Below are 24,253 nucleotides of genomic sequence, written 5' to 3' on the forward strand. Positions count from 1 at the left end.
ACTGGCACAAAAACAGAAATATAGATCAATGAAACAAGATAGAAAGCCCAGAGACAGAAAGCCCACGCATCTATGGTCAACTAATCTATTACAAAGGAGGCAAGGATATACAATGGAGAAAAGAAAGTCTCTTCAATAAGTCGTGCTGGGAAAACTGGACAGCTACATGTAAAAGAATGAAATTAGAACACTCCCTAACACCATATACAAAAATAAACTGAAAATGGATTAGAGACCTAAATGTAAGGCCAGACACTATTAAACTCTTAGAGGAAAACACAGGAAGAACACTTTTTTATTTTTGCGGTATGCGGGCCTCTCACTGTTTTGGCCTCTCCCGTTGTAAAGCACAGGCTCCGGACGTGCAGGCTCAGTGGCCATGGCTCACGGGCCCAGCCGCTCCACGGCATGTGGGATCTTTCCGGACCGGGGCACGAACCCGTGTCCCCTGCATCGGCAGGCGGACTCTCAACCACTGTGCCACCACGGAAGCCCAAGAACACTCTTTGACATAAATTACAGCAAGATCTTTTTTGATCCACCTCCTAGAGTAATGGAAATAACAACAAAAATAAACAAATGGGACCTAATGAAACTTCAAAGCTTTTGCACAGCAAAGGAAACCATAAAGAAAATGAAAACACAATCCTCAGAATGGGAGAAAATATTTGCAAACGCATCAACGGACAAAGGATTAATCTCCAAAATATATAAACAGCTTATGCAGCTCAATATTTAAAAAACAAACAACCCAATTAACAAATGGGCAGAAGACCTAAACAGACATTTCTCCAAAGAAGACATACAGATGGCCAAGAAGCACATGAAAAGCTGCTCAACATCACTAATCATTAGAGAAATGCAAATCAAAACTACAATGAGGTATCGCCTCACACCAGTTAGAATGGCCATCATCAGAAAATCTACAAACAACAAATGCTGATAATTTTCCTTTCAAATCTGGACTTCCTCACTCCCTCAAAATTCCAAGTTGATTCAACTAACATGTATTTTGTACCTACTATGTGCTAGACATTGTGGTGGGGAGGCATCAATGGACAAGAGGCAGCCTGTTTAGAACTTGGATATTTAATAGACATGAGGGACCATGAGATCTGACCCCATCCTTAAATACCTGTAGATTAAATGTCTTGGTTGAATGCATGTGTAGGAGTCAGAGACTTTTGAACCTGTGAAGGTGGGTGAATCAATTTCTTATCTTTATTTCCAGATGTTGAACTTCACTGCTTCAAAAAGACTTGAACCTCTGATGAAAGAACCAGAAGGATGCTTGTGAAAGAGCAGGGGTTTCGCTTGCCTTGGCTCGTTACAAATCTATGAAGTACTGGTTCACTGCCTTGGGTAACCATACAAGATCTCTTTCAAACACCTCTCCTTTCTGTTGCTTCTACTTCCCCTTAAACATCTGGTGGATGATGGAAAAAACACCTTGATTTATAGTATCACAAAACAACACCATAAGAATGGGTAAAATTAAATAAATACATACACAGAGAAAAGGTAAATGTGAATCCACTGACTTGAAATGCATTCTTTTTTTTTCAAAACGCTTAAGAAATTTTACTGAAAACAATAAAATACAGAAACACCAGATTCTCATTTTAAAGTAGAACAGCATCTTCCGCAACTTTCCTAGTACTCCACCATTCTTATTACTATTAAAAAACAAAACCAAGTTCCAGATCCAAAATAATTAACGAACCTGAGGGTAAACAGTTTTCTCATGGTTCTAGCTTCCACTCCACTTATTTTTAAAATTTTACATTTGCACCTTTTCAAGAATGAGTAGCAATTTTTATTTGATTAATATCTGTGAGAATTGGACTTAACTTTCTTCATATTAATTTAAAAAACAAAACAAAACCACACGCACCCTAATCAAACCCAGAGAAAATACACATTTGTTCATTAAAGCTCACCTGCCTTAGATAATTTTTTCTTTTCACATGTTAGCATAGTAAGCCACCGTTTGATCCATGCGCAAAAGCTGTACGAAATGACCAGACCTGTCAATTCCCTAGGGAAACCTTACGGCAAAAGCAGAAGCCTTCCTCTACAAAAGAAAAACAAAGCAGAGGCATGGGGACTGTGGAGACAGCTCAGATGAATAAGCATCACAAGGATGAAGAAGACAATTTTTGTACAAACATATGCAAGATAAAGTTTAAAAAGGAGCATTGAGCATCTATGTTTCCTGCAGAAATAATGATCATGTCAGATAAAAGGACTCGTGAAACAAGTTCTGCTTAGCTCTTAATTAACAGAATCTTGTTAGTTCTCTCCTACATATACCCGTGGTTTCAGAGCCTTGTTTCAGAGCTCTTCCTTCCTCCTGTTCACTGACCTGGATCCCAGGCCTGCCCAACAATCTCTGTGGAAGACAGTGTTAGTGTGTTTGGGTCCTTCTTTGGAAAGCTGTCACCTCTCCTTCACCTGAACACTGGGATTAACTCCAAATTCCAGGCAGTCACTCCATGCTTTTGAGCTGTAGCAGAATAAACATTTTAGAGTAGAGATTTCTTTAAGGCTACAAACTTTACAAGTTGGTCCCATTAACAAGGACCTAGGGGCAGGAGTTTTTTAAACAGCATGAATCAAACACTTGCACATTTCAACAGAATACAGTTTACATTCATCTCTAAATCTGAGATTAAGAAACTATTAGCTGGTTTCCAACTGGTTTCAATACTGGTTTGAAGTCTGAATAATTTTACTGTGCAGACATTATTTTGTTTAAATATGAAACATCAAATCTTTTCCTGACTATCAAGACAGAAATAGAGAAAGCAGGAACAACAGGCAGGAGAAGAAACAGTCCAGTTAACAGACTTGTGACTTCTATGCCATCTGTAACAAGGGGAGGGACTTCGGCATGGGTTTCAAAATTGCCTGGGAGCTGTCACCTAAAGTCACCTCTGCTTGGCACAAACCATGTTTTCTACACAAGGTGTCTGATTCCTACAAAGGCAAAAGAAACCCAGAAAGCAAAACAGAAGGAACTGGGGTGGTCTCCCGTTGTCTGATAAAAGGGCTAATGTTACACTCATTTAACAAGTTATAGTGGATATTCTGTAGCACTAAAGGAACTGTCATTTTACTTTGTACTACCTAGTCCTTGCCACGCAGAAGAGCTCTTCCTGAGAAATAAAGAACTTCAATCCTGGTTACCCTCAGAGGACACCTTGAGCCTGGGTAAGGTCCTCAAGATGAAGATTTCCTGCTAGCAGGAAGGTATTTTCTACTAACTTTTTTTTTTTTTTTTTTGTGGTACGCGGGCCTCTCACTGTTGTGGCCTCTCCCGTTGCGGAGCACAGGCTCCGGACGCGCAGGCTCAGCGGCCATGGCTCACGGGCCTAGCCGCCCCGCGGCATGTGGGATCTTCCCGGACCGGGACACGAACCCATGTCCCCTGCATCGGCAGGCGGACCCTCAACCACTGCGCCACCAGGGAAGCCCTCTGCTAACCTTTAGGCTTACTGCACAACAGTTGAAACAACAGGCAAGTTGGCTATCTCAGTAAATCTCAATGTCACTTGCCCATATGTGCTCAGCTAATTATTCAGTCACTGTTTTCTAAATTAACATTAAACAACTCAACTTGCTTTTTTTTAACTACAGAATTTATATGCTGGGCTTAGCTGATACAGCACTGCCCCAGGATTACCCGAGGGATGCTTCTCCCAGAGCCCGTTCGCACATGGTTTACCTCACAATCTTTTAAACTATCACTCAAGGTTAATTAAGCTGTAAACATTACTGAATAGCTGGGCTTATCGATTTTGGAAGGGAAACCAAGGAGCGATGGTAGCACAAGGCAAAAAAGCCTCGAAGGAAAAACCTTTTCTTTGTATTTTTCGTTGCATTTTCAGAGGCAAAGAGGGGAGCCACAATGCTACTGGCTATTTAATCAATATAGCTACACTGAATTGACAACTGATATACAGGTTTCAGAGCCTCTGTTAAATTCCCCAGCATAGGCTTAAACTACTGCCTTCTTCCTCCTTCCCCCCAATGATATATAGTCACCACTGTAAATAGAGCTCACGTCTACAGATGAAGCTGTGGCTCGACTGCCAGGGTACCCGTAGTAGGAGAGCATCCTACTTTCTTAATGCATCTTTTTCAACTCAAGTATCTGAACGATTTAGACAATGTGACAGATGACTTAGAAGTCATGCTTACACATATAGCTTCTATACTTGACTTTGCAGAATGTACTCCTTATTCCTTTAATAAGCCCCCTAGAAAACTGCTTTTCCCTTGAGACAAGTTTCCTTGGCAAAAAGTTGAATTCAAGAAATGGCTACCCCAAATGAGAGTCCCATCCCAAATCACAGGTGGAGATATCACACCCATTTCAAAACTTTCAAGTCCCTATACTGTACAAGCAGGCTCATGACTGAACACATAAGCCTTCTAAATTTGACAACTTTACTGTAGAAACTGGCTTCTAGAGTTCCATCTCTTCTTCTATGCAAGCAGCTGTCTCCAAACTATTGTAAACAGGCAACCCTGTCTGCGAGGTTCTAAGAACAGTTCAGTTCTTTGAGGGAAGACAGTGCCAGCAGCTGCACACTTTTTGGCTCTCTCCTGCATAGTTCTTAGCATTAGATGACGGCTTTATCAGAAAGGAGTTCAGGGAGAGGCTTCCAGAGCACAAGCTCCCTGAAGGACGGCTCATGGACTCAATCATTTTCTTTGTAAAGACTTCATCAAATTCCCTCTTCAGACCTGTTTTCATGGTATCAGGAAGGACAAGCCTGGGAAGACGGTTAATATTTCTGTCAGCTTCAAGTTCATCTTCATCAGTTATTCTGTCCTCAATTTCCCGAAGCCTCCTTCGGGCAACTTCACACTGTGGTTCTCCTGTTGTCTGATTGATCTCTTCACAAATAACAACTAACATGCCAGGTGCAGAAAGGCCACTAGTGCACGATTTACTCCATGACCCTCTATATCCTGATGTGCACAAAGAATCCAGTCATTAGGACCAGCACAGAGCTCTGCTTCAGTTATAGCCTCTTCTTTCTTACTGGACAATCCTCCTCTCGCTTGTGTTTCTTTCTACGGTGAACTGCGGTGAACTGAAACACATCCGCGCGCCGCGCTCCCGCCCGGGCTGCTTGGGGCCCCGACTGCGGGGCCAGCCCGGCGCGTCCGGCCCCAGCTGGAAGGCCCGGCTTAGGAAAGCCGTTGGCGGCTGCAGGAAGTCCGAGCCGCCGCCCAGGGGGGAGGCGACTGAAGAGCCCGCAGAGCGCCGCCGTGGCGGGGGAGACGAGGAGGCTGCGCCCGCGGCCCCCCTGAAATGCATTCTTCCTAGAAACACACCTTCAACCTGTCATTGTATTTCTAAGTTTGATAAATGTGCTCCTTTTAAAATTTACATATGCTGCTTCCCCAAGGCAGGAGGACCTGATAATGACAGTAGCAACAATGTTCTGAGGGAAGTGGTGCTTTGTATCAATCCAGAACTATCGTTTGAAAATCTATCTTTTGCTGCAGAAGAAAAAACTGCTACTGAACTTTTAACTGCAACTTTCTTTTTATTACAGAGAGGGTGCCGAAAACAGGCTAAACGATCACTAGATGACCACTGTTTTACGATTTTACGTTATTTTCGACGACTTTTTCATTTGGAAAAGTTATCTAGAGCCTTGGAACAATGTTGCTGAGAAATGCACCACCAACCCGAGGCTGTTCTCAGGGAACTCAAGGTCAAATAGGCACACATAACATTGAATTATGAAGCACCCTGCTGCACTCCAGGTTCAAATATGTGCACCCTAGGTCCTGTCTCCAGTGCATGGAATGAACTCTTTAGACAGCGTTTATACAGTTAAAGACACTGTATCATGAATGCCAAAGACGACGGTGACACCTTTTTTGTTCCTTTTGTAGAATGTTAAATGATCATCATGTGGAATTTATTAAGCATCCCAATTTACAGATGATAAGAAATAAGAGTTATGCTTATTAGGTAGCTTAAGAAACTACTGGAGAAGCCAAAGGCACAAGTCTGCTAGTAGAAGATAATTTCCAAATGTCTGAAAAGGAAGATGAGAAGAACTGAAAAAAATTCAGCATTTCATCTTAATCTCAGAAAAAAAGGGTGACTGTGGTGGTGTGGGCCTGATTTTTAGCAGGAGCATCTTGTCCTGTTAACGCACAGCAATGTCCTGATTACCTCGTTGTTCATCATATTGCAGGGTAGCAGGTTGGCCTCATGATTGCAGAGGACAAGTGCCGCCGTGATAGCCAGCTTCCTGCATTCATCACAGTTCTCGTTCCCATACCCAGGGTCCGTATCCTCTCAGTGACTCACAAAAGTGCCACTGTCATCACAATGCCAGGCATGTTAATATTGTAAATTGTGACCTCTAGTCCAAAAATAGTTATCTTCATTTATTATGAAAGGGGATCTTTTACTTTCATCAGAAGGTTAAACAAGTATAAGGCTCCCCACTCTGGTCTAAGACTATCACACAGCAAAAACAAATCTTTATGGCTATTACTTTTGTGTTCAGTTTTTCATGTGACATAAACTAAGTATGGCTGTATCCTTAAATGAACTCTCAAGTCCTTCTCTAATGACCTTCTTGGCTATTAATTAGCCTTTCAAACTAGTACTTGAGTTCCGAGTCCAGTGATGAGAGAAAAAGTTGAGCTAAATAAATCCAAGAGCACAGTCATGTATTTTTCATACCGTGCTTTCCCAGGAGTGGTTCAACTTAAGTAAACAAACCCTCAAAATGGTGCCTCAGCTGTAATAACACCCTAATAGCCCTAGATGGACACAAAATCAATGCAAATCTCTAGACATTTTGAGCTCTCCCATTATAACAGGATATGCATTTTGCAGGATAACAGAGTAGCTTATTACAGATGGGGCTGCCGTTGTCCTGAGGATGCTGGCATGCCTCAGTCTCCCCCATGTGGTTGCTCCTTGCTTTCTGGCAGCTTGTGGAGAAAAGCCAGCAGCTCCAGATAGCACAGTGGAAAAAAACCACCGCTGTGTTCCTGGGGTTCAGCCTTGACCCTGCCAACTACTGGCTTGCTCCAAACAGCCAGCTCTCAGTAGGGGCTTCTTTGACCTCTATTTTCTCCTTTTTTTCCTTTCCGTGATACTTTATGGATACTTCCATTTTCACATTTACATTGCATTAGAAAAATAGATGGCTATCCTTCAGTAAGATTTCCCTGTGTGCCAAGCTAAGTGATTTATGTACAAATTTATGTATTATAACCTCATGCAAGTTAGTAATACTATCCTCATATTCCAGTTTTACACAAAGCACTAGGCTGTGTGCTGGGTGTTCTTCCCTCCCTGTATATTCCCAGTACAAGGCTGTACTTTATAAATGAGGAAACTGAGGAAACTGAAACGCAGGGAAGTTAAGGTCACTCAGCTAGTAAGTAGACGACCTATGATTTGAACTGATATCCAAAGCCCATACTCTTAGCCATGGTCAACTGCTGCTGCTCTTAGAGGCTTACATATCTGTCTTTTGCTACTAGTCTGCTGGCGCCTTGAGAATAGGGACAACATTTTAGTCAACTGTTCTCTCCTTTGTGTCTTGCACAATGTTGGAATTTAGCAATTCTTGCGCTCATCTTTTCAAAAAAGCTACTATTTGCTCTGCCTAAAGCAAAGGCCCAGCCCCCAGAGCCAGTTGGCCATTCAGGAAACATTTTTGGAGGGCTTCTTTTCTGGAGGAAAGGTGCTGCAAGGCTGAGAACCTACCACACCTAACGCTTCTCTCTGTACAGAGTACCCACAAGTGCACTGGGCCCAGGTGGACATGTTTGTCTCAGGTAACACAGTTCTCCTGGACCACAGCTGACTGGGTCAGAGATCTGGGCCGGGGCATCTTTAGACCGGCCTGTGGCGTCTGAGCTAAGTTGCTGTGAGAGCTGCGTAATAATGAAACGAATCAAATCCTCTCCCGAAGAGGTTAGATGTGAGACACACAAAGAAGGCACTAATGCCAAGAGACACACAGAAAAATGTCCACTATACAGAGGTTAGGAGATGACAGAAGACCTGACGGAGCTGGAGTTTGGGGAGAGGGCAGAGCAGTGCTGGGGGACAGGAAGAGAGGCAGCAAAGGCACCCAGGGGGCTGGAGTCACTGCTTGGCTCACCAGAGCTGCTGGTGTGTCCCCAACAATGAGCCTGCCCCCCAGGGAGCACTAGGCCGCAGGCTGCTAAGCCCATCTCCCCAGCTTCCTTCCTTCCTTTGTATCCCTATCACTGAGATCATCTCAGAATGTCTCAGAGCCAGTTGCTGAGGCAGGGAGGGGCGGGGCCCAGGCTAAAAAAAAAAAAATGATGAAAACACGCGATCCAATCTTTAAGGAGCTATAATCTAATGAGGCAGATAGAGATGTTCACAGGGGATTATAATCCAAGACTAGATATGCTTGGATGGACTGGACTATACATCAAAGGGCTCTCTAAAAGGGGCTCCTGGGACATCGCTACACGCTCTCATTACAGGCCTATTTGACAGAGCTGGGAATGGAGGGAAAGGGTGGAAACTGGGAAGACGAAGAAAGCAAAAACCCATTATAATTCTGCTCCTATTTGAATTCATATACTTCAGTAATTGCCTGCAGTGCTGAAAGAGAGCCTAACCTTTTTGTTAATGTTATCTTTAATAAAAACTCTCTCTTAGTATATTCTGAGTGAGTTTGGTGTTCATTAGGGTGAGGGACAAATAGCAGAGGAGTTACAGCACTGCATCATGAAGACGGAACCTGCCATGACTTGTTCAAGCCTGAGCTGGGGCATTTACTCCTCCCCTTCATCTGAGGGGACTGAAATCACAGCCTGAATTACAAGCTGGCTTTATAACGTGCACCCTGGATATCCCGGTCCTGGACCTGCCCCACAGTTACAAAGTGAATAGGGAATCAAATCAAGTCAACCACAGGCTGACCTTTGTATGTTCAAGGCCTGGGTAAGAAAGGGGACCCCTCTCTTTTTGTTCAGATTGCGATCAGTCCAGTCCTAAGATTACGATGGAGAAGGCCACATCCTTCCCGAAACTTAACTGGTCATTCTTTTCTAAGCCTGTGACCTAGCTGCCTATACAGTCAGAAATTTGAGGTTGCTGAAGGGCAGCTCTGAGAAATAGTGCATCTTGCTTCTCTAGTCTCCTGCGGTCATGGGGGTCGCAGAGTTGGCCTATGTTGTCTGGATGGGTACACTAGGACGCTATTACACACAGCCCATTGTTACACTGAACTGAACGGCCACGAGAGCAAACATGTCCCTCAACCTAATAACAGCTCACATTTTGTGAATGCTAATGGCGTGTCAGGCCCCTTGAAGCCATGTCTTCTTCTTTACCACTTCCTCTGAGGTAGTGGACAACAATAACTATTATTAGTCTGACACGGCAGATGAGGAGAGCGATACTTAAGAAAATAAGTAACTTGACCCAAATAACATGGCCGGTTAGTGGTGAAGACATGGGATTTGAACCCACTCTTTTGGACTTGAGAAGTCCCTCTATTTATTACCCCAATACACTGCTTTCCAAACATCTCAAGGAAGGATTATACTCTCTTACAAAGAGAATGGAGTGAAGGCAGTGAGTGTCCAGCTTCTGCAATAATGCCAGAAAGTTGGTCAGTCCTTGTGGATGATTTCTACTCAAGCACCAAGATTTTCTTAGATATCTACATGGTTTCTTTCTCTTTCCACCTCTGGAATTCTCTTGTAGTGATTTATTTTTTCCCATCTTTGCAGAGGTTCTCTGGTGGAAACACATCAGCAGAGAGAAGTGATGTGAAATAATTTCTTCCACTGCCCAAGATTAGCTAGTCACTAGTTTAGTCCACAAGTAAAGCAGTGCCTATTTTAAATGCCATCCCCTGAGTAACCAGAGTCTGCAGCTTCATCCTGCTGAGCCAAAATTAATTAGAGGTGAATATTATAATAGAACAGTATTGATCGTAGCATATCGCTAAGAAGTGCTGGTCTGTGTTAATTAACATGATTCACCATCAACACTCAGCATATTTGTATACAATCAACACAGGTATTTGTCTACATAGACCAATATATTTTTTAGTGGTGGCAGAGCTCACCTCAGAAATGATCCACAGATTCAAATGCTTGTCCCTTCTGCCTCTACCCAAACCCTGCCCACCACACACACACAGTGGGGTGGCCTAATTGTCTCCATATTGGCTATTTCAAAGCACATTGTATAGCATTTGGAACATATGAATATTTGGAAGCCGAGAAATAGAAAATGTTGGCATAAATGAAGCAGCACCCTGGGGAACCGACTAGAGAAGGATTCCTAGGCAAGTTCAACCTGCCTATAATCTCCCTTTCTCCAAAAGAATCTGAGTATTTCTCTTTTATTTTCATGCAAGCTAATATGCTACACTGCCTGCCGTTTCAACAATTAGAAATTCAATAAAAAATAAACAGCCTCTTTTAAAAGACAAATATCTCCTCGAAAGTTAGGGGGCTATCGGTCAATCAAATTTGTCCAAATTTCTTTTAACCTATTTATTTCAGACAAACTGCATTTAAGAATGTGGATATCGGCTCGGTGCTTTGTGACCGCCTGGAGGGTTGGGATAGGGAGGGTGGGAGGGAGGGAGACGCAAGAGGGAAGAGATATGGGAACATATGTGTATGTATAACTGATTCACTTTGCTATAAAGCAGAAACAAACACACCATTGTAAAGCAATTATACCCCAGTAAAGATGTTAAAAAAAAAAAAAAAAAAAAAAAAGAATGTGAGTTTTGCCTGAGTGTTGGGGAGGGAGGCAGTACGTCTTGTAGCCCAGGCTCATCCTTGACTCCAGGAAAGAGAAAAAATTCTTCCTCTCCCACTCCTCTTCCAGAGGGCTTCATGGGGACATCCAACTTCTACAACTCAACTGGGTAATTTTATCCATTCCCTACTTTAGCTATGTTATGGATTAAAGAGGCTTCCATGGACTGGCTTGAGTAGTTAACCACTGTGTGAAACATGGTTTCCAGAGGAAACCACGCTCTGAATACTGAACATCTAATAAACCAATCTTTGGCACAGACCTGTTTGAAACTGGGGACTGTGTGTGCGTGGCTTCAGGCTGTCTCTTCCCCCTCCACCCCACAATATACTCATCAGACACTGACTGTTCAAGCATGGAAATGCATGTCAAAACAGACAGCTGGAATGCATAGCATGGCTCTGTACACAAAGCTGAAACATCTGGATGAACTGTAGACTATGCTATCCAGATGTTTTAAAATAGTTAGTAGGGCAGGCAGTACTTTTCTATCATTGACATTTTTACCTTTTTTTTTTTTTGTATTGAGTAGCCCTAGTCTTTATAACTGCAATGTTCCTTACTAAAACCCACCTTTATTGCAGAGAGGCAGGGCTTACTGAACTCAGTGGGTGCATTAGGCACTGTGCGGGGATTAATTCTGGGTTCTCTTGTAAGATGCAGACTTGGTGTGGATCAGGAAAAGGGGAGCAAGGTGAGCGGCCCGTCTATAAAAATTCCTTTTTATCTTTTTCCTCCCTTTGGCACTCTACTCTGAACCAGAGGCTTGATCTCAGCTCCATTTCAGCTATCTTAAGCCTCTTAACTTTCTGTCCTCTTATGGGTGTCCTGTGAAACCTGATTCAAAAGCAGGATGTACTCTATTGCAGTTTTTCTCAAAATACGATCAAGGGCCACAAGCAGAGAAACTCGCTGGCTGTTTAGTGTGAATGCTGATTCCTAGGTCCTACTTGATCTTCTGACTCAAAGTCTCTGGAGGATATGTCCTGGGAATCTGTCTTTTAAATAAACTCTCCAGGTATGTCTAGTGCAAGCTTAAGAGAACTACTGCATTATATAATGCCTTATTCTGATTGTTTCGACTCATGAAACTTTCACTTCAATTTTAGTAACCTATAGAATCTAGAAATCTAAGTAATGTAAGAACAGTTATAAATCAAATATCAGGGTGCTTCTAAAAATGTAATGCAAGCAAGTTAGGAACTTGATAATTCATCACAGATACTTGCTCTAGAATCTATTCTGAAGTGTGTTGGGCATTTTTCTCTCTGAAATCTGATTTCCATGTAAGATCAATAAGGGAATATTTATATTGCCGATATGGTGACCATTTATTATTTGATTTTTACAAAATCCTTGCCTCTAAGCAGTTGACATTCAAAACAAATCATTCCTTCATTAGCCATAATAATACTTTATTGCCTCTGTTCTGAAGTATTCATTTTATTTCCATTATCCCTATTGTATAAAACAGGCACAAATCTAGCAGAGCCCAGTTTATCACAGGCAAATTGAACGGAGAGGCTAAGTAAACGCAATCTGCTAGGTTTCCCCCTCAGATTAGTAACCAGAAGAGTACATCTCTAAGAGCCCCTGGTTGGTCTGTGGGAAGCAGTTTGAGTAAAGAAGGTCTGCAATATGGAGCTACAACTCTTCCAAAATCATTGCTAAGCTAATTTATTACCATTGAACCAATTACCAAGTGAGTTGTTTGGCATCAAGGCAAACCACTTGGTGAGTAAGGAACTTTTCCACATTTTCCTGGGAAGGGCAGAGGGAGACCGTGGGGACAGAGTGCATTTCAGAACCTCCTCAGGAGAGCTGGCTCTGTAGAGACACAGGCGCTCCTGGAAATGAAAAAAGCTTCACGAGACCATTTTTGGTGTCTGAACTCAACTCTCTGCATGGAAAATGGGAGGTTACATGAGTGGCTTACGGATAGCAGATTGTGTGGTTGGGTTCCTCCTGCTGGCAGTGACTCTCTTAGCCTCACATGGCTTCAGACCAACAGCTGGAGCACAATGAAGGACTTGGGGCTCATCAGATGTTTCTGCAGAGGGACATGGCTCTGGGTATTCCTCAAGGCTGGAGAAGTGTGAGTGGCCTTTGCTATCACTGTAGTTTTCCTATTTTTTTTTCCCTTACTTAAAATGAGTACTACTCGGGGTTTCCCTGGTGGTGCAGTGGTTGAGAGTCCGCCTGCCGATGCAGGGGACACGGGTTCGTGTCCCGGTCGGGGAAGATCCCACATGCCGCGGAGCGGCTGGGCCCGTGAGCCATGGCAGCTGAGCCTGCGCGTCCGGAGCCTGTGCTCCGCGACGGGAGAGGCCACAACAGTGAGAGGCCCGTGTACCGCAAAAAAAAAAAAAAAAGAGTTTTACTCTGTCTTTTTTATGAGAATGTAAATTTCATAAAGAGCTGGCCACATCGTGGGTACTCAATAAATGAATCAACTTCAAGATAAAATAAAATAAAATAATATTAAATTAAATTTAAAAAAAAGTGTTACTCAACATTTCTGAGTTTCAAACTCAAGTATCTAGTTGCATTTGGGTTCTCAGGTTCCATGAAACGGCCCCTCTCTCTAATGCTCTGCATGCAGTAGGACCTCCACTGATGCCAGTGGGCTGCCTGGGATAAGGTTCTTTTCCAGAATCAGCCTTGGAGCCACCAGTAGGTAGATTTTCTAACATGGCTCCAATCCAGCCCCCACTTTTCACATGTAGATTTATCCCGGGAATCAACGGTGCACAGTATAGTTAGTGCTGCTTGCATTTAGCTATATCTCATCTCTCCCGGCTCACTTAGGAAGCATCTCACTTCCGTTTATCTCAAAGTCAGCTTCTCTACTTCTGTTAGTCATAGCAACTCCCCAAACGTGGTTGGCAAAGAGCTGTGGGACTGAGGTATCAGGCCTGTTGTTTCCAACTCTTGTGAGGTTCTGAGATGAGGTTTGTTTGATTTTCTTTTTAGAGGTTCATTCACCTAGGAGATGTTAATTTCTCAAAACTGGAATGCACTTATCCTCTCAGGCAAATCTGATCTAGGGAGAAGCCACTAATTGCGAAATTAAACGGTGGTTATTATTTTCCACTGATGGCAAAGCCTGAACTTTATTAAAGAACAAACAGAATATTGCTTTATGGGAAATTTAGAATAAACCTACCCAAATGGTATACACGGGTCTCCTCATGGCTATAAAAGCGATGTGCTTTATGTATTCACTTTATGTTTATACAATTAACATCAGGTATTCTTCTTTACTTTCATTTGTAAGTACGTTAGTACATTGAAATTTTTGTCATAAAAAGTAGAAATGTTTTATGAGTGTTTAAATATACACATAAAGGTTAAAAGCATTGTTCTCTGTATTTAAAAAAATGCCTACAGTACAATAACTCATCTTGAAATGTCTACGGAACATAATACCTATTATGCTGTTCTTTGTTTCCGCTTTTCATCTTGAAAATGCTTCCATATTCAAGTGAAATTATCACTGCATCTTTAAAAATCTTTTTACAATGTAAAACTTCTTTATGTGTCACAAAAAAGGGGTTAGACAGAGCTTCCCTGGTGGAGCAGTGGTTGAGAGTCCGCCTGCCAATGCAGGGGACACGGGTTCGTGCCCCGGTCCGGGAAGATCCCACATGCCGCGGAGCGGCTGGGCCCGTAAGCCATGGCCGCTGAGCCTGCGCGTCCGGAGCCTGTGCTCCGCAATGGGAGAGGCTACAACAATGAGAGGCCCGCGTAGCGCAAAAAAAAAAAAAAAAGGGTTAGACAATATGACTTTCAGTAGCTAAGACTCTCATGAAACAATGCAGTGTTAGGCATAGTGGCTGATTTTCCCACAGAGGTATAAATCAGACTTTATAATGAAAGAGTTCAGTTCTGGCCCTTGTAGCTTTTGTCCTATGTGAGCACAATACATACATACATACATACTGTCAGCTGCTGCCTAGTTCCTGGGTCTTGATCATCCCCTTTCCCAGCCTTCGCTGTAGTATCTGCAGACATCTACCCAACCTGTGGGTCAGAAACTCGGTCGCACATTCCGGCGGCGCCTTAATTAAACCTTGTGATATTCCGGGAATTAGGTTGTCCGAGAAAAACTTGGGTGTCTAAGTTGGCTGCTGAAAACAAAAGTTTCCACTTTCTGAACATCTCATCAACCACTCCTTGCTTCCTCCCACGTCTTCACCTCTATCAGCTCCCCCAACACAGATACCTTCTACCAGTCCAACGTGTACCTACCACGTGGTCTATTCTCCCTACTGGGATTGACTCTCCTCTCTGAATTGTCTGCTAGGCTAAGGTCCCATTATCTTGATAACTCCTACTTCCTTAAGGCCTTGGATGGATTCTGATTTGGAATGATCATACTGGCAAGAATAGTCCCTGGTCCAAGCTTCTCGCATGACGAGACTCACTCCTCTACTCCCACGTCAATGCATTCCACCCAACATTATTAATAACCAGGAAAACATGCTGGGTGGGTATGGCTGCTTCTTTGGCCCAGGTCTCTTCTGGTCCTTTTCTGCCCTTTACTCAAGCACTTGTTGCCTTGGGTTTTGCAAGCCTAGAGCAAGGGTTTGCTGGTGTTAGGACACATTCTAAATAACTCAACAGTGTCTAAAGGAACCCCAACACTTTCTCTACATGAACATGTAAAGAAAACTATGTGATCGCTATTTTTAGTAATGTGCCAAAATACGATTCTGGAGGGCTGAAATCTTATAGCAGGGATTAGCAAACTATGGTGCACAGACCAAAACCATGCTGCTCCCTGTTGTTTTAAATAAAGTTATATTTGAACACAACCATGATCACTGCTCATTCATTTATGTGTTGTTTATGTCTGTTTTCACGCTACATTGGCAGACTTGAGTAGTTGCGACAGAGACTGCATAGCTCACAAAGCCAAAAATAATTACTATCTGACCCTTTGTAGAAGAAGTTTACCAAACTCCACCTTATACTCATCCTTTACTTCATCTCTCTGTTTGGATCCTAAATAGACTCCTACATGAGGGGCTAGAACCCAGGTACCCAGATACCTACTTTGTTGAATTCTAAGCTATTTTCACCAAAAGGGACAAAACCTATTTCAAATTAGTGACATCTGACTAAAGATATTAGCATATGTGGGGGCAAAACCTGCAAAGCTCAACTCAAAGACTTCTAGAGGAAATTACTTTAAAAAATGCAGCCTAGAGTGAGGCAAACTTGAGATAAATTATTAACAATTATTGTAGTCCAATAGGAATTCAGAAATAGCAATCCCACTCCTTCGTCAGCGTTCTGTTTGCAGTTCATTTACTCTGATCACTCCCTACTGCTAGACAAATTCAGCCTCACTGGATTGGAGAGGGAATTAGCGTTGATTTTCTCCCATTAAATATTACATAGGCATGCTTATAAATGGTTACATCACCAAGGTTTGCAAATAGAGAAGATAAAAAAATTTTTTTTCCTTAACTTCATTTGCTAAACTGAACCTGATAGAAAGAAAGCAAAATGTCTCATGTAAATTGAATGACTGGATATGCTGACATTTTGTTTCACAAAGCAGTCTTTCTACAAGGTTACACACATAACTACTAACATTTAAAATGGCAGAAGGAAGGGGTTTTACACCCTATTGTGCCAAGTTTTATTTTTTCTGCTGTACTGATTACAATAAAGGACTCATCACTGTCAATAGGCAGAGCCTGTACATTGCTTTTATCAAACGCCAGGAGGTGTAAATACAAACTGTAAAGAGAAAGATCATGACTCACTGTCTGACAGCGAAGCTACTAAACGTAATCAAAGACTCAGAGTGGACTCACAGTGCCTTTCAACACATTGCTAAAGAATCCTTTTCACTGTAAAACTAGCATAAAATGTCACAATTCTGACACTGCTGTTGGAGAAACTTGGTTTAAGGCATTTAAAACAACTTCAAGACTTCAAATGAACAGGAGTTACTCACCATAGAATAAGTCACACTGCATTTAGCCTGGACACAAGGCTCCTCAAATTGTAATCAATAACTGATTAAAAGTTGATCTTTCAGGGCATTAAAATCCAAAATTTTAGGATACTTGTTGGTGATTAAAATATGTCATCGTCGAATGAATGCAGCCTCATATACATCAACAACAAAATCATTGTTTGCTGTCTCTTATGAAGTACAAGGACAATGATTTATTCTCAGGAAGACCATGAGGTAAGGTACATGTTCTATATTGAGAAGTGAAAATCCTGCCCATGGTGTAGGATTCCGGCATCTTGAGTGAAAGGAACAGATGGGTAGGACAGTGGGACATGTGGGTCCAAGAGAACAAATATGACAGTCTCAAAGTTTCCTGAGTGTTACCTGAGTAGAGCCTACCTATTTTCTGCTCATCAGTCCTTTATTTTTTTTTAATTTATTTATTTTTGGCCGCACCGCATGGCATGTGGGATCTTGGCTCCCTGACCAGGGGTAGAACCCAGGCTCCCTGAAGTGGAAGCGCAAAGTCTTAACCATTGGACTGCCAGGGAAGTCCCTCATCAGTCCTTTAAAGGCATGTGTCTTCAAGGTCAATGTTACAGTACGTCAGTCTATGAGAAGGTTGTGATCAAAGGACCTTTATGATTAATCACGTGAGTTCTGTGGGAAGCTTAATCATGACTATTTACATGTTGAAGTTAGACTTCTAAGACCAGCCCTTGGCCAGCCTCACAAAAATACATGCACCTTAGCTCTGTCTGGCTTCTTGGTGGTTTACACGTGCCCTTTGGACTCTAGGTTCTGAAGCATCACCTACTTTCACTTGCCTCTCCATGCACACTTAGCATGGAACCTAGAACACAGCTGTCGCTTACTAAATGCATGAGGCGTAAATGACAGCAAGAATGATTCTCATCGCTTATTAAGCAGCGTGAGAACACAAAGACAGAGATGCTGTCCAAGGAAGACTGGCTTTGGCTGGCAATATCCACTCATCCCCTGGCCCAATAAGTTTGACCTCAGGCCTTTTTACCATATATTCCACAAAAGTAAGCCACAAACACTGCCACTTATTGTGGGGTCCAGTGTGACTAACTTATAGAACTCTGGCCGCACAGCCTGACTTCAATACCTGCCTCTGGCTCCTTCAAATTTGTGGTCCGTTAAGTTTCTCCTTCTGAAATTCTGGATCATAGTTGTCCAACTTCCACACAGCTGTCCACATTTTAAAAAATTTTTTTAAAAAAAATTTTGCGGTACGCGGGCCTCTCACTGTTGTGGCCTCTCCTGCTGCGGAGCACAGGCTCCGGACGCGCAGGCCCAGCGGCCATGGCTCACCGGCCCATGGCTCCGCGGCACGTGGGATCCTCCCGGACCGGGGCACGAACCCATGTCCCCTGCATCAGCAGGCGGACTCTCAACCACTGCGTCACCAGGGAAGCCCAGCTGTCTACTTTTAACCTTCCTTTAGTTGTGGTGCCTTCTGCTACCTCAACTTAAGAAGTCCCTGCTCTAACTTCTAACACTTTGGCATTTCCCAACCCCTAACGCTACTCTACTATGACAAGGAGGGATTCTGACCCAGAAGGAATAATCTAAGAAAAAGCTTCAGGGAGATATTTTAATTTTTGTTTCCTTCCTTGAAGTCTTATGGATCTTTGAGAATTTCTAGCAAAGGTGGGAGCAGAAGCTCTTTTCATCAATGATGAATTCCCAGGATTTTAACCCTCATCTCAATGGATAACTGGTGGCTTGCCTTAGGTGATCTGCATGAAAGTAACTCTCACCCCGCAACTGCCAATCTTTATAGCAAAGGCTGAATAGGTTATTTATAACCAAAGCGTTGAGTATTATTTAACACCCTCTGTATACCACATTGTGCTTCCTCTCTTCTTCCCAAGGAGCTCACATCATAGTCTACCTTGTACTATATTTATTGCTTAATTTTCTTTTTTGTAATGCTTTGGTAGCTACTTGGGGACAGCTCTTTTGTTTTTCATTGTATTCCCCAGAACACTAGCAATAAAACTTGTAAAAACAAAGATACTAGAAATGCTTACTAAATGTGAGAAGAGAAAAAAGAAGCATATGCAAACATATCAAATTCTAGTTTGGTGAAACGAGTATTAAACTATTGGATTAAAATGAGGCTTTCGACGAGTTTTTGTGTCTAGTTTTAATAGTCATTATCAGAATTACATACGTGTTCTAAAATCCTGCAAATGCAATAAATAACCTCTTTCTACTCCCTACCCCTCACTTCTTCATGCTTTGATCACCTACAAGTTATTTTCTATTGATGCTTCCCACTCTCCATGATTCTTGCCTAATGTAATCCCAAATGAAATTATGCAGGAGACTGTGTCCCCTGCTCTAAGTTTATGGGGATTTTTTTTTCTTCATTAAAAAAATATTCACACTTAGGAGTAAGGATGGGCAAAAATGGTAACTAGGTGAGTTTCTCTTCAGCCTCTTCAACCTCTAGTTGTTCTTTCTCTCTGCCTGAAATGGCTTCCTACTGTTCTTTGGATGTTCTGTGACCTCATCTCATTCTGACCCTCTCTCAAACTGAACCTCTCTAGCTCTCCTTACAAAATCTGCTCTCAGCCTACTTCTGTTGGGAAGATTCCAATATATGAATTAGTCACATGATGTTAATCAATGATAGCAGCTTAAGGCATTTTCTGGCTCAGAGGGATTCACATTTTGATAAGGGTCAATGCCCTAACCCCTAGGATCAAATTGCTAATGGTAGAATTTAGTAGTTTGGGAATGGCATCAAGGGTTAGAAAGCCTTCCAATCCCATCATATTGGCTGCCAGCTCTACAAGTGCAGAGAACATCCACTCCCACAAAGCTGTCCCCCATTATTACCATAAATAATGAAGAAGTTATTTTCTATATAAGTCCAAATGTTAACACTGACACTGCTGAACTTAGAATAGAAGGGAAAAATGTCAACACGGTGGCTCCAAATAATTTTGGATTTGGTGAGAGCGGAAATGAGAAGAAAGGAAAGCAGGAAGGAAGGGGTAAAGACAGGAAAGGAGGACTGTCAACATAGAGAATGAAAGAAATATCTCTTTAATCTGAATGCTATTATATTATTAGATATACAGAATGCATGCATTTTAATGCCACTTCTGAGATCGATTGTATGTGTTAATCTAATTTTTTCATAAACTAAAAATGAGATTGACTTACAGTCTGTGGGGAAGGGGGACTTAAGAGACACAACAAATTTGGGGGCTACTAAATGTAATATGTAGAAGCTGAAAAACAAATTTCATAATTGAAGCTCTGTACCTTAAATTAATGTACAACAAGGAATACTGACTTTGGCAAACAGATACAACAAGGTTATTTACCAAATTATTATTAATTGAAGTGTATGACCAATCTGTCATTGCTAAGAATAGTGGAAAAGCAGTTCTGTAGTCACGTATTTTTGGAGAAAGTCAATAAGAAATGAATTTGCTCAACTGCAGGAGAATTTAGCTGCATTTGTTGAACTCATGATTTTTTTTTGATCTTTTTGGAAAACAATAAATCACACACTCATAGAATATGGTGCTGCCCTTGAGTTAGGTCATGTATACCCTCTTAGAGATATGGTAAAAAAACTTAAGAGAGCATAGGAGATGATCCCACATCAAATAAATCACTAGGGTGAGTTTTCAAATGCATGTTACTGCACTGACTCTTAAGTTTCTTAGCTGAACTTTGAAACTTAATAAAGATCTCATTTTGGACTTCCCTGGTGGTGCAGTGGTTAAGAACCTACCTGCCAATGCAGGGGACACTGGTTCGAGCCCTGGTCCAGGAAGATCCCACATGCCGCAGAGCAACTAAGCCCATGTGCCACAACTATGGAGCCTGTGCTCTAGAGCACAAGAGCCACAACTACTGAGCCCGCATGCTGCAACCACTGATGCCCACGTGCCTAGAGCCCGTGCCCCGCAACAAGAGAAGCTACCGCAATGAAAAGCAAGTGCACCACAACAAAGAGTAGCCCCCCGCTCACCGCAACTAGAGAAATCCCTCGCACAGGAATGTAGCCAAAAATAAATAAAATAAATAAATTTAAAAAATGTCATTTTATTTATCTTTTAAAAAGAAAAATTAACGTAACAATCAGAAAGATGAGCTAAAATTTCTTTTAAAGTGAAAATTTCAGTTAATTGTACAGCATGAATTTTACATATATTCTAAATAAAACAGAACAAGAAAGGTAATGTTTATTAATGTGAGTTACTTAGGAAAGGAATTAATCTGTCCCCTCTATCTTTGAAATGACTCTACCACTTCCTAAATCATCCTTTACGCTACTTCTCTATTTCCATCTTCAACCAATTTATGAGATTTAGCAGATTAGACACAGGTTAAGACTTAGATATGATACAATTATGTAGATATAAGAAGATATGTTATTAGAGAGAAGAGACATAGCAGATAATATGAGAATATACATATGCACAATTGTTGTCCAGTGAGAGAGACTAGAAATAATAGAGGAGACACAATATTTAAATTCAATATTTGGTTGAAAAATTTTCAGAACTGATGAAAAACATGACTCCACATAAAATGGAAGCACACCATATGCCAACAGAATAGATTTTTAGAAATCCACACCTAGACATGTGGAAAACTGCAGAACACCAAAAATAAAGAGATGGCCAGAGGGAGAACACAAACCAGCTACAAAGGATGAAAATTTGACAGTACTATTATCAACAAAATCATAAAGGGAGAAATTGACAATAATACAATAATAGCAAGGGACTTTTTTTTTCTTTTTTTAATTTTGGCCACACCATGTGGCATGCGGGAGTTGAGGAAGATGGCGGAAGAGTAAGACGCAGAGATCACCTTCCTCCCCACAGATACATCAGAAATACATCTACACGTGGAACTGCTCCTATAGAACACCCACTGAGCGCTGGCAGAAGACCTCACCTCCCAAAAGGCAAGAAACTCCCCACGTACCTGGGTAGGGCAAAAGAAAAAAGAATAAACAGAGACAAAAGAATAGGGATGGGACCTGCACCAGTGGGAGGGAGCTGTGAAGGAGGAAAGGTTTCCATACACTAGGAAGCCCCTTTGTGGGGGGAGACTGCGGGTGGTGGAGGGGGGAAGCTTCGGAGCCGCGGAGGAGAGTGCAGCCACAGGGGTGTGGAGGGAACAGCGGAGAGATTCCCGCACAGAGGATCAGGGCCGACCAGCGCTCACCAGCCCGAGAGGCTTGTCTGCTCACCTGCCGGGGTGGGCGGGGCTGGGAGCTGAGGCTCGGGCTTCAGAGCTTAGATCCCAGGGAGAGGACTGGGGTTGGCTGCGTGAACACAGCCTGCAGGGGTTAGTGCGCCACGGCTAGCCGGGAGGGAGTCCGGGAAAAAGTCTGGAGCTGCCGAAGAGGCAAGAGACTTTTTCTTCCCTCTTGGAGCTCCAGAGACGGGCGCGAGCCGCGATCAGCGTGGACCCCAGAGATGGGCATGAGACGCTAAGGCTGCTGCTGCCGCCACCAAGAAGCCTGTGTGCGAGCACAGGTCACTATCCACACCTCCCTTCCGGGGAGCCTGTGTAGCCCGCCACTGCCAGGGTCCCGTGGTCCAGGGACAACTTCCCCGGGAGAACGCACGGCGCGCCTCAGGCTGCTGCAACGTCACGCTGGCCTCTGCCGCCGCAGGCTCGCCCCGCATCCGTACCCCTCCCTCCCCACGGCCTGAGTGAGCCACAGTCCCCGAATCAGTGGCTCCTTTAACCCCGTCCTGTCTGAGCGAAGAACAGACGCCCTCAGGCGACCTACACGCAGAGGTGGGGCCAAATCCAAAGCTGAATCCCAGGAGCTGTGCGAACAAAGAAGAGAAAGGGAAATCCCTCCCAGCAGACTTAGGAGCAGTGGATTAAATCTCCACAATCAACTTGATGTACCCTGCACCTGTGGAATACCTGAATAGACAACGAATCATCCCAAATTGAGGAGGTGGACTTTGAGAGCAAGATTTATTATTTTTTTCCCCTTTTCCTCTTTTTGTGAGTGTGCATGTATATGCTTCTGTGTGAGATTTTGTCTGTATAGCTTTGCTTTCACCATTTGTCCTGGGGTTCTGTCCATTCGTCTTTTTCTTTTTTTACTTAAAAATTTTTTTTCTTAATAATTATTATTTTAATAACTTCATTTTACTTTATCCCCTCCCTCCCTCTCTCTCTCTTTCTTTCTTTCTCTCTTTCTCTCTCTTCCTTTTATTCTGAGCCGTGTGGATGAAAGGCTCTTGGTGCTCCAGCCAGGAGTCAGTGCTGTGCCTCTGAGGTGGGAGAGCCAACTTCATGGTCCACAAGAGACCCCCCAGCTCCACGTAATATCAGACGGCGAAAATCTCCCAGAGATCTCCATCTCAACACCAAGACCCAGCTTCACTCAATGACCAGCAAGCTACAGTGCTAGATACCCTATGCCAAACAACTAGCAAGACAGGAACACAACCCCATCCATTAGCACAGAGGCTGCCTAAAATCATAATAAGTTCACAGACAACCCAAAACACACCACCGGACATGGACCTGCCCACCAGAAAGACAAGATCCAGCCTCATCCACCAGAACACAGGCACTAGTCCCCTCAACCAGGAAGCCTACACAACCCACTGAACCAACTTTAGCCACTGGGGACAGACCAAAAACAACGGGAACTATGAACCTGCAGCCTGCAAAAAGGAGACCCCAAACACAGTAAGATAAGCAAAATAAGAAGACAGAAAAACACACAGCAGATGAAGGAGCAATGTAAAAACCCACCAGACCTAACAAATGAAGAGGAAATAGGCAGTCTATCTGAAAAAGAATTCAGAAAAATGATAGGAAAGATGATCCAAAATCTTGGAAATAGAATAGAGAAAATGCAAGAAACATTTAACAAGGACCTAGAAGAACTAAAGAGGAAACAAGCAATGATGAACAACACAATAAGTGAAATTAAAAATACTCTAGAAGGGATCAATAGCAGAATAACTGAGGCAGGAGAACGGATAAGTGACCTGGAAGATAAAATAATGGAAATAACTACTGCAGAGCAGAATAAAGAAAAAAGAATGAAAAGAACTGAGGACAGTCTCAGAGACCTCTGGGACAACATTAAACGCACCAACATTCGAATTATAGGGGTCCCAGAAGAAGAAGAGAAAAAGAAAGGGACTGAGAACATATTTGAAGAGATTATAGTTGAAAACTTCCCTAATATGGGAAAGGAAATAGTTAATCAAGTCCACGAAGCACATAGAGTCCCATACAGGATAAATCCAAGGAGAAACACGCCAAGACACATATTAATCAAACTATCAAAAATTAAATGCAAAGAAAACATATTAAAAGCAGCAAGGGAAAAACAACAAATAACACACAAGGGAATCCCCATAAGGTTAACAGCTGATCTTTCATCAGAAACTCTGCAATCCAGAAGG

The 24,253-nt window shown here is 42.6% G+C and overlaps 1 pseudogene; it reads right to left on the bottom strand.

The window, feature by feature from the left end:
- Positions 1-4,471: 4,471 nt before the first annotated feature.
- LOC111172825 (coiled-coil domain-containing protein 117 pseudogene) lies at positions 4,472-5,332 on the bottom strand (annotated as a pseudogene).
- Between the last annotated feature and the right edge of the window lie 18,921 nt (positions 5,333-24,253).

The sequence above is a fragment of the Delphinapterus leucas genome, chromosome 8, assembly GCF_059928025.1.
Source record: "Delphinapterus leucas isolate spDelLeu-1000000601 "Yukka" chromosome 8, BTC_Dleu_Yukka2, whole genome shotgun sequence".
Classification (NCBI taxonomy): Eukaryota; Metazoa; Chordata; class Mammalia; order Artiodactyla; family Monodontidae; genus Delphinapterus; species Delphinapterus leucas.